The sequence below is a fragment of the Triticum dicoccoides genome, chromosome 6B (assembly GCF_002162155.2).
Source record: "Triticum dicoccoides isolate Atlit2015 ecotype Zavitan chromosome 6B, WEW_v2.0, whole genome shotgun sequence".
Classification (NCBI taxonomy): Eukaryota; Viridiplantae; Streptophyta; class Magnoliopsida; order Poales; family Poaceae; genus Triticum; species Triticum dicoccoides.
Genome location: NC_041391.1, coordinates 393,553,002 through 393,565,369, shown reverse-complemented (window position 1 = coordinate 393,565,369; position 12,368 = coordinate 393,553,002).

Below are 12,368 nucleotides of genomic sequence, written 5' to 3'. Positions count from 1 at the left end.
GGGTGGATGAACAGTTCCCGGTGGGGGATTGGATGAACAGGACCCCGTGGTGTTGCCGCTGGATGAACAAGACCCCAATCGATCGAGCTGGTTGGGCGTTGATGAACAGGACCCCGTGGAGGGCTGGATGAACAGGACTCAGTGGAGGTAAGGTTGAACAGTAGCCGGTGGAGGGATGGTTGAACAGTAGCCGGTGGAGGGCTGGATGAACAGTAGCACGTGGAGGGGTGGTTGAACAGGACCCCATGGAGAGGGCTGGTTGAACAGTTGCCGGTGGAGGAGCGCGTGGTGGAGGCTGGATTAACAGGAGCTCGTGGAGGAACAGTCACAGGTGGAGGCTGGAGGAGGTCGACGGTGGATGAACAGTAACCCATGGAGAGGACCCCCGTTTTGCGGTACACCACACCCCTCCCGATAAAGAGGACCCCCGTTTTGACCGTAGCGCTCCAACACAAGTACGTTTCCTCCGTTTTGCGGTACGCCACACCCCACCCGATCAACATGACCCCGTGTTGACCGTAGGAGGTCCAACAGAAGTCCGTCTCCTCCGTTTTGCGGTACGCAAGACACCTCCCGATGAACAGGATCCCGTTTCAACCGTGGTCGGTCAAACACAAGGCCGTTTCCTCTGCTCTGCGGTACACCAGGCCTCGTTTCCATCGACTATTCCATCCAAGCCGGTTGGCTCCTGATGAATACGACGTATTCCGACCCACTCGATTGCCTCTTGATGAACATGACGCTGTTTCTCCGTTCCGACCTAGCCGGTTCGTTGCCTGATGAATAGGACGCCATTGCTGCCGTCCGTTGCCTCTCCATGTACACAAGCCCTGGTTGTCCGTATATATACGCGCGAGTACACGCTCGAGACCCCACCCGTATGTACGTACGTGGCATTATTTTCTTTCTTGCACCCCGGCCGATGTACGTACGTGTACATGCTTCGTGCGCGCCTCTACTACGACACGTGCCCTTCCTTACATGGCCACGGTTCATCGCTGCATCCTGCATACAGATCGATCATATGTACGTACATGTTAGCGACCGGAATGACAATGCTATGTACGCTTCGACGAGGTGGGTCCCGACTGTCAAGCACTTCCTTGCGTGCGAAGATGTAGCTGGTAGGTCCCAGCACTCAGGGGGCGAATCATTTTTTGCCCGTAATATGGACGCACTTCCTTGCGTGCGAAGATGTAGCTGGTGGGTCCCAGCAGTCACAGGGAGAAAACATTATCTTTCAGGGTAAAAAGGATGCAGTTGCATGCATGCACCCATGGGCGTGGTGCGTCCCCACTGTCAGCCTCTCACGTATAGTGATCTTCCGTTGAATCTCGGTTGTTGACCACGTTGACCATACCATGCTGAGCGCAACAAGGCTGGTGGATGACGGCGAGGCCCCAGACTGGAATGACCTGGAGATGGGGAAGACGTGGCAGTGGAGTCGCACATGGAGAGGAGTGGGAAATAACTGGTTCGGGTGCACGGCAGCACTGCTGCCCACGGGAGACAGGAGCAAGAATAGAGGTTGAAGAAGGAGCACGATTGTTGGATTAACATCCAACGGTCCAGCTGCTATAATCATTTGTTGATTAAGTTGACAAAGCCCTGCATACACATTCGCTTAGTAGGCCCATAAGTCATCCACCAAATCTGACGGGTCCCAGCTATCAACAGGAGGAACAATTTTTTTCTCATAACAAGGAGGCACATCCTTCCGTGCGAAGATACAGTCGGTTGGTCCCAACAGTCATGGGGAGGAAACATTTTTTTCATCTTAATAAGGAGGAACTTTCCTTACGTGCGACCATGGACCTTGTGTGTCCCAGGCGTCAGGATCTCCATGTATAGTCCTCTTCCAATGACTCTCGTTTGTTGACCATGCCGGATCGAGCGCAGCGAGGCGGTGGACGACGGCGAGGCCCCGGGCGGGAACGACCCAGAGATGGGAAGACGCGACAATGGAGTCGCAGATTGAGAGGAGGAGAAGGGTTATAACTAGTTCTGGTGCGGCGTGGGGCTGCAGTTGGTGGATAATAACAGGAGGTGTGGAGGGGTGGAGGGATAGCCTGGCCAGCGGTGGGGTAGAGCTTCACAACGATGCGTGCTAAGCAGAGTTGCTAGCCACTGGAGGTCGGACCAGGCGGTCCCGGCGACACTGGAGGAAGAAGAGGAGAGATTTAAGGTGCATGCCGGCCGTTGGATCTAAATCCAATGGCTGTGGATTTCATAATCATTTGTTGACCAAGTTGACAATGCCCTGCATAGGCTTCAACCTATTGGCCCACATGTCAGCCTGCAAAAATGTGGCATATATTTAACCCCATGTTTTCTATAATGTACAGTCCATTTGCTTGGTTGGGTGAACAAATAATTTCGCGTCAATGCGGCCCATTTATTATTTCTAAGAAATCCCAGCCCATTTTCACTTTCTTGAAATACACGAATTAGCTGGGCTCATTATATATATAATGTTAGGTTAGAAGGAGCAATTAATATCAAAAAATAAACCAGAGCAACACATTTTTTAAATATAAAATTAACAAATTAGCGAGTTATTGCTCAAAATAAAAATGAGCGCGTTATTATTACATTGGTCCTTAAAATCTTCGCAAGCTTTTGTACGCAATCACCAGGATTTTCCTTGCGTGTGAGTCAAAAACAACCAGGATTTTCCTTGCCAACTTCTGTTAAACATTTACTGTTATAAGTTAATAACATGTGGTATTTTTTTATAATGTATATATAAGTCTCTATACAATATACGATAATAGTAATAATATATATATAATGTGGTTAGAAGGGAAAACATAAATTGGACACACCATTATTATTCTTATATATAGATAAATAGAACAGAGATCTGCGCTTTATAAAAAAATACATTGGGCTGCCTATCTTTAAGAAATAGCCCATAGGCCGGTATGGACCTCAAAAAATAAGTTGAAACCACTCTCTCCATATGTTGTGGGCTACGCATGTTAAAAATTAAAGTGTAGGCCTAGCTGATACTTGTTCGCCCTCTAGAAAAAATGATACCAGCTAGATCCCGGAGCGAACTGGATTAAAGAGGGGGCCGGTGGCGCGACGATTTTTTTCTTCAGTGGATGGATCTTGATGGCATTTTTTACTTTCCTACGCACCATACAACTTGTATTTTTAGCCTCCTAGTCCGTGGTGGACCAGCAGCCTATTTGCTGGGCGGGCCAACCTACAGAAACCAACACCCAATTTTTCATCAAGCCCCAAAAACAACGCAATACTATGTTTGTTTTGAGGCGAAAACATTATGGCAGGGGTTGAGTGGGGGAGGGGGGAAGACAGAAAAAGATTCAAAAGAGATGATGCGCCGTTGCTACCCTAACAAAGCAGGTGCAATTCTTCTCGGGAAGAAGGTGTGCCGTTGACACCCACACGTCACAAATCCCACAGTAGGCATACTAACTAGTTCACACACAAGTACAACAGAAAAGGTAACCATTCGTATCAAACTCAAGTTCACAGGACATGTTCATATTCATAGCCAACATCCACAATCAACAACTCAAAAGATTCATATATACACAAGTTCAACATGTCTATGCATCCAAATGATTGATAGATCACACGACAATATTCATAGATAATTCACAAAAAGACTCACATATACACATGTTCAGTATGTTTATGCATCCAAATGATTGAGATCACATCCAATATCATCCATGGACAAACTTTAATTACCTAGGGTACAGACTGGTAAATGGTGTTCAGTCGAAGGTACTTCTTGCTAAAATTAATGCTTGTACGAGTGATCTTTCAAGTACATAAGAGGCAGCACAGACAATTTGAACTTTTTTGTAGGTTTATCCTCAAATAGTGGCGTCGTGCCGAGGGAGGTTTGAGCAACTTGGCCACTACTTTCATCCAACTAGTTTACTGGCTCATCTTGGTCCTGTAGCTCGCCAAAATTCTACATTGCAGACAAGAAAGGAGGCAGTTCAGAAAATGAACCACCCAAATCTTTTGTGTAGTTCAACTCAAATGGAGCATCCCTTGCATGCAGACTGATTAAGTGCCAGATGAATATATGCGTCAACCAACTTGTCTGGAATCTTTAGACTCCATGCCATATAGTTCGCTACCATATGTGTCGATAACCAAAAGGCACAAGTTGGGACCAAAGACTGGACTGTGTTTTTCTAGGCTACGTGCCAAGCAATATTTTTGGCGTTCACTCTCCTAATACTTGGAGTTCGACAACTAGTTGACGCCGGTTGATACTCCAATGAATATAGGCACTTCTTCTTGTCAACATCGATGCTTGTTTGAGTGAACTTTGGAGTACATAGCATCAGCATAAGTATCTGTCCATCTGAACTTCTTGTGTAGTTCTACTAAAATCACACAATGTTACTCTTTCATAAAATCGGCAAAAAGTAGCACAATACCAAATTACCAATACATATGACCCGAAAAATAATCATGATAAAGACCCATGCCAACCTGTGTGAGGTTGCATATTAATTACTATTTCCTTTGACTGGAAGCCGAGATAAGCAAAGCGACTGACAGCAAAGGAAGGAAGCAAGCCCAGATTAGCGACAGACAGGAAAGGAAGGAAGCTGTCGAGGCAATGAAGCACCCAAAGTTTTTGTGCAGTTCCACCAAAATTGAGCATCCCTATTGGCACATATATTGAGAGAGTGAGATTACTGTAATAGTGGGACTAGTTGATGAAACACTCACTAACAAATAGAAGCACCCTCATTATCTTAATGGTTAAAGTTAGCAACATAGTAGTCTTGCTTAAAGCGAGGTATTAGTTTATTTTATCAGTGCCAATTATCTCAACACTCAAAGCATTGCCATGTATCATAGGTTGCAAAACTTTAACATGCAAACATAAAGGTATTTCTCCTGACAGTAGCACGATACAAAAAGAGATGACAGCAAACTAATATGGATGAAGGAGTTCTGTCGGTACCAACCTGAGGAAAAAATCGTATTCATGTAGTCCCATAAGAGATGATAAAGCACTCACTGGAATCACTCAATAGTATATATTTTTGTGCACTTCAAATGTATGGTTGAAATCACTCTTGTTTACCAGTGCTGAGATTATATCAAAAGATTATCAAGAACTTCCAGCAGAGTTAAAGCACTGGCTGGGATACAGTTCATTGTATTGTCTTGTGTAGTTCCACTAAAATGTATGATTGACACAACATGATCCTTGTTTGCACAAGTAGGAACAAGGTGAAACCTTCATTAGCTTAGTGAGAAAGGATAGAAATACATTAGCATATTACTCTAAAAGTTGCATCAAATTCATGATGGATAATACGCAAAACATTGCCTCATTGAACCAATGGCAATAAAATGACATGCAAAAAAATAGCACTATTATGTCATGACACGAATAATATTCTCTTCCTACTCCACCACATGATTCACCTCCATAGACAAACATACACACGTACATGATTCAGCATAGGGTGCTACTAAAGATTTGTTTAACTCCGACAGGAAAATTAGGCAGCAATAAATTAGTGGTACTTAAGTACTCCTAATTAATTAAGTGACCTTGCAGGAGAGACAACAGAAGTGGAAGGGCTCCCTGGAGGATCGTCTCACATGTAAGGTAGATGTTGCCAGAGCCATTGAATGGCCTTCACTGAGGCCTCTGGCTTCAGCAAGATCACCTTGGCACTGTTTATTCTTCTTCTTCTTCCTCTTCATGCTCTGTTTCTCTTTCTCCTCACCAGTTGGTGAAACCAAGTACATGATTGGCTTTCTATTTCAGAATTGGTTTTGTTAGTGAGGGAGTACAAGTGTACTAGTAAAAAATAACATTATTTTCTCATGGCAGTCGCAAAATAGATATAAACACATGCATTAAATATCATTCTTACCTAAAGGAAGGTTATGGTGCCAATATGGATGATGAGGATTGGAACACAGATCTCCCTTTGTATAGTTCCACCGAAATGAACCAACTGTTCCATTCTGACATTCCAGTTAAACAACACAAAAGTCACTTATTTTAAGAAGTGTTTTGTGCAGTGCACCAAACGGTCACAACAACAACCAGGTGAAATGGATATCCCTGTTTGCACAAAAAGCTACAAAGGAAACAGTCAAAGTCTGAAACAATTATAGGCCAAAACATTTGGCTAAACTTGTCATGGCTTATAACATTGGCATGGCTTCATTTTACCAGGTGCATTAGATTAATAATAGCTAAATATTTAGTATAAGGGCATGGGACAGTGGGTGCACCGGCAGTCCAGCACCATGTACCTAAACAAGGGCATAAGCTGGTGATTCATAGTTTGTTGCCCCGGGAAACAAACATCCAAGAAACATATCTGGGTTGGTCCCAGTTTTGTTCACTCTAGCCACTACTCCTATGTGTGGATAGGAAATCTAGTCCTGGTCATACCACGGTGTACAGCGTCACCCCTATATTTCTCTTTTCGACCAAGCGACCGGTTGGAGGACCAGTCTGTACTACTTTCACGGTTTAACCCCCTTTCCTTCCTGTTTGTACCAAGTCTGATGTACATACTAAATTCCCCCTGAGGGAGTCCTGGATTAGGGGGTATCCGGACAGCCGGACTATTGAAGCGTGAAGATACAAGACTCAAGACTTCGGCCCGTGTCCGGATGGGACTCTCCTTTGCATGGGATGCAAGCTTGGCGATCCCGATATTATATTTCCTTCCTTGTAACCGACTCCATGTAAACCCTAGCCCTCTCCGGTGTCTATATAAACCAGAGAGGTTGGTCCTTAGAAGGCCGATCACAATTATATTCATACCATCACAGGCTAGCTCTTAGGGTTTAGCCTCTACGATCTCGTGGTAGATCTACTCTTGTACTACCCATATCATCAATATTAATCAAGTAGGAAGTAGGGTTTTACCTTCATCGAGAGGGCCCGAACCTGGGTAAACATCTGTGTCCCTTGCTTCCTGTTACCATCAGCCTTGATGCATAGATCGGGACCCCCTACCCAAGATCCGCCGGTTTTGACACCGACATTGGTGCTTTCATTGAGAGTTCCTGTGTGTCGTCGCTGTCAGGCTTGATGGCTCCTTCAATCACCATCAACCATGCTATCCAGGACGAGACTTTCCTCCCCGGATAGATTTTTGTGTTCAGCAGCTTCGCACTACAGGCCAATTCGCTTGGCCACCTGGAGCAGATCGATAACTATGCCCCCGGCCACCAGGCCAGGTTCAGAAACTTGAGCCACACAACGGATATTCACGCGGACTTGATCTTCGACGAATTCGGGCCAGCGCTAGAAGCGCCGAACAGTCACGATGAGCACGGCTTAGACCTGCTGTCAGACGTTGCTCGGGATATCACCCCGACAGAAGCCTCGGACCTAAATCCAAGGCAGGTTGCGTTGCCGCAGGACATACCCTCGTTGGCGATGAAGCCGAACACAGGTCTCACCTCTGAGGGAGCCTGTAACTCTGAACCCCCGGATTCGTATCCGGATGTAGGTTCCAGTCCGCGCGTCCCCGATCCCGCCGATCCTGGTCGGGCTCCGGTGATGGAGTTCACCGCGACGGACATCTTTCAGCATTTGCCCTTTGGCGACATACTAAACTCATTTAAAATTCTCTCTTTGACAGAGAATTCCGGGCCGAACTATGTGCGGCTCGAGTGGGAAGCAGGCGACGAAGAAATTCGTTACCCACCCACCACCCACTTGATAGCCACAGTTGAAGATTTAGCCGACGCGCTTGACTTCGACTCCGAAGGCATCGACGGTATGGACGATGATGCAGGAGAAGACTCAGAATCTATGGGGTACCGGATTCCCGCCTCGTCACACGACATATATATGGTGGATACGCCCAAGGAAGGCGATGGTGACAATCCGGAAGACCACACCCCTGGGCAAAAACCAAAGCAATGGCGCAGACGCCGTTCCAAATCCGGCAACAGAAACAATATCAGCAAGAGTGCCAGGAGAATGGATACTCCGATCAACCCCGAAGGCAACACCGACCATACGGAACCAGTGATGGAGCATGATGAACCAGGTCACCCCGAACACAGTTCGGAGCAGACGCCCGAAGACAATGGTCCAGAGGGACGAGCTCATCAAACTGTCCCAGGACAAGAAGACAGCCCGGACGATGACGCATTCATCATTCCGGAAGAACGCATGGAACGAGAGAACCTCCACAGAACGCTTATGGCCACAGCGAGAAGTCTGAAGAGGCAGAAGCAACGGCTTAAAGCCGCACAGGAAATGCTCAATCGCAGATGGAATAAAGTGCTAGACACTGAAGAAAGCTATGGCGACGATCGCCACACAAAGAGCTACCCGAAACGTAAGCTACTGCCAGAATTCGATGACGAGGCCGTCCCACCAAAAAGTAACACGACAGGAGACCGGAATACCACTTCATAACCGCAATAAATCAACTACCGAAGACGCCCACGATCTACGTGAGCACCTGGATAAGAAAGCTGGCACAGCTAGGTCCATCTACGGATCTAAAGGACACACCCCGGTGGGGGACTGTGGTCGTCAAAACAATTATGACAACCAGACACCAATTCGGAATAAACACCGAACACAACAACAGCCGACGGCATGCCACAGCGCGTCCAGATACAGAGGGGCTGCTCACCCCCTGTGCTTCACTGATGAAGTACTAGACCATGAATTTCCGTAGGGGTTTAACCCTGTGAACATAGAGGCATACGACGGAACTACAGACCTAGGGGTCTGGATCGAGGACTTTATCCTACACATACACATGGCTCGTGGGGATGACCTCCACGCCATCAAATACCTTCCCCTCAAACTGAAGGGACCATCTCGGCACTGGTTGAAAAGCCTCCCCGAAAATTCAATTGGGAGCTGGGAGGAACTAGAGGACGCTTTCAGGGCCAATTTTCAAGGGACTTATGTCCGGCCTCCGGATGCTAACGATTTAAGTCACATAATCCAACAACCCGGAGAGTCCGCCCGCAAGCTTTGGAACAGATTCCTCACTAAGAAGAATCAAATTGTTGATTGTCCGGATGCCGAAGCCCTAGCGGCATTCAAACATAGCATCCATGACGAGTGGCTCGCCGGACACCTCGGCCAAGAAAAGCCTAGGACAATGGCAGCCCTAACAAACCTTATGACCCACTTTTGCGCGGGTGAAGATAGCTGGCTAGCCCGTAAAGGCACCAGCGACCCCAGCACATCCAAAATAAGCGATGGCAACGGGAAGCCACGGCGTAATAAAAACAAACGCCAAAACAAGGAATAGAGCCCGGACAACACAACGGTTAATGCCGGATTCAGGGGCTCTCGACCTAACTAGCAAAATAAGCAATCTAAAGGCAGTAAAGAGGGACCGTCCGGTCTGAACGGAGTTCTGGATAGACTATGCCTAATTCATGGCACCCCCGACAAACCTGCGAACCACACGCACAGAGAGTGCTGGGTCTTCAAGCAGGCCGGCAAACTAAACGACGAATACAAGGGAAGGGAAACACCAAGTGAAGACGAGGATGAACCTCGCCAACTGAACACTGGGGGACAGAAAAAATTCCCGCCAGAGGTTAAAACAGTGAACATGATCCACACGACTCGCACATCCTTGGGAAGGCACGAACACGCCCATAAAGGCACGCGCGATATAGAGCCCATCGTACCCACACCTAACTACTGGATGTCTCGTTCGATCACTTTCGATCGCCTGGACGGACGAACTAGTATTCGGCGCGAAGGGTCAAACACCTTGGTGCTTGACCCAATAATCGACGGATACCATCTCACTCATGTCCTCATGGACGGCGGCAGCGGTCTCAATTTAATATACGAGGACACTGTCCGCAGGATGGGGATAGACTCATCCAGAATCAGAAAGATTAACACCACTTTTGAAGGGGTGATACCAGGCGTTGAAGCCTACAGCAGTGGCTCCGTCATACTGGAGGTAACATTCGGCTCTCTAGGCAACTCCGGAAGCGAAGAACTAGTCTTCATCATCGCACCCTTCCAAAGCAGCTATCAAGCACTGCTTGGGAGAATGGCCTTCGCCCGCTTCAATGCATTGCCGCACTATGGCTACCTTACACTTAAGATGCCCGGTCCACGCGGCGTCATCACCGTTAGCGGAATAATAGAGCGCTCTTCACGCGCAGAGGAATATGCGACGGCCCTAACGACCGGACTATAAGCGGCCCCTAACAAAAATATGATGGGTCGTTAAGACCATGGACACGGTTAGATGAGTCCGGCATCCCATATCAAACCAGGGCACTGTATATGTAATCCTATAGTGGACACCAGGGGCTAATAATAAGGCCCCACACTTGGCTCAACCTTATTAGCAGGCCATCATCTTACATTTCTTACTATCCATCGCAAACTTATGTTGCACTCCCCTATGAGTTGCCCTTTTCCACAGTCAACGCTCGCGCGATACCCTTCCATGAGGCGGCACAACAGAGACAAAGGCGCAGACGTGCAGCAGGGCCCCGTTCAACAGGTTTCTTTTTAGATTAAGCCCCTGTGTAAACCTTTTCTGTTGCCTCTTGTTTGTTTAACCATCCCATGGGTTCCATACCCGCAGAGGATACTGCCGTTTTTGGCATTTCGCCATGACAGATTAAAGCACGTACCTAAAAAAACAGGGTTTATAATGAATGGGAATTCTTGAGCTCATCATCTTTTATAAAGTCCGAATACCTTCGGGAGTGTTCGGCGTCACGAGTTTGGCCTTATATGCATCAGCTGCGAATCATGTCTTTGGTCAAATGTTGGGTTTCCCCGGCTCCTGGGTTTGCCGCCTTATGTTCTGTTATAATCGGCTAAGGTGGCCAAAGGAGAACTACTGCGATTGTGCCTTGGTTATTCCGGATGAGCACCTCAGCAGAGAAAGCCAAAAACTGACTGTCATGATACAACGAGAGACTGGTCAACCACTCGACGACTCACCGGAATCTCTAGGATTCCTCCGCATTAACGAAGGGCCATTTCCCAGCCAGGTACATACGCGCCCGTATTCGGATACACGCGAAGGTACCAGGGGCTACATAGTAGCCCCAACATTACAATCCCGCGGCTAAGCGAAAGTGTTACAACTATATAGTCCGGTTGCCTAGTTCGACGTGCGATCACCTCCTTGCCAGACCAAGACGTTGGATAAAGAGTGATTAAGCACATTTTTTCGCGAACACCCCCGCATTGTATGCGTGGGGGCTGAAGCCAACGACTGCTATCTTTCGGATTACCCACACATATATAGATATATATAACCGGTCGCACAGGGGACACAATCATATTCTAAGACAAACATTTGAAATATAATCTTCTAATCAAAATACACATTGTTTGTACAATGATTTGAATCATCACTCGAATAAGAGATTCTTCGGGTACTGCACCTCTATCAGGCGGGCACCCTCTGTGACCTGTGCCAAGTAGTGCCCGGTCGGATATTGGCCCCCCACCGGATCCTGAGACGCTATCATAGTGGCATCCATATCCATCCAATACGCTTTAACATGGGCAAGGGCCATCCGAGCACCCTCTATGCATGCCGACCGCCTCATGGCATCGATCCGAGGCACGGCCCCAAGGAACTGTTGCACTAAACCAAAGTAGTTGTCCGGCTTAGGCCCCTTCGGCCAAAGATTATCTATTACAGACCGCATCGCAAGCCCGGACAGCCTGTGAAGCTCCGCCACAGCAGCCATCTTATCACTTAACGGCAACGGGCGAGTGGGAGCATGGAACTGCGACCAAAAAAGCTTCTCCACCTCCTTTTCACCCTGATCTTTGAAGAACTCCACAGCATCAGCCGTACTCTTCGCTAGGTCCGCGTATGCGTCCGGCGAGCTCCAGCGTCCATCAAGGGGACACTACTAGGGAAAAGCCTATACACAGAATCTTACCAGCAGCGCTCCTCAAAATACCACGCTACTGCTATTTAGTAGCAGCGCGTGATATAAAAACGCGATGCTGAAAGGAAAATAGCAGTAGCGCGTCCACCACAAACTGCGCTACTGCTATAATTGCCATGACCTCGCCCCCCCGCTAGTTATAGCAGTAGCGCCCTATACTAAACCGCGCTACTACTACAGAAGTTAGCAGCAGCGCGCTTCGAAGAAAACCGCTACTGCTAAGATCAGCCCACAAGTTTAGTCCCACCTCGCTCCGTGAACAGGGTGTTTACCACCTTAAATATGTTATTTGTGAAACTACCACAACCAGTTGGTCTTCACTGAACTCTATATGTGAAATTTGTGGCCGCAATATGAGTCCTCTCCGGTTCCTACCGGAGAGGACTCATATTGACAGTTCAGATTGTACACAAGAAGATCATTGATGGCCAATGTATTTTTGCATTGACGTA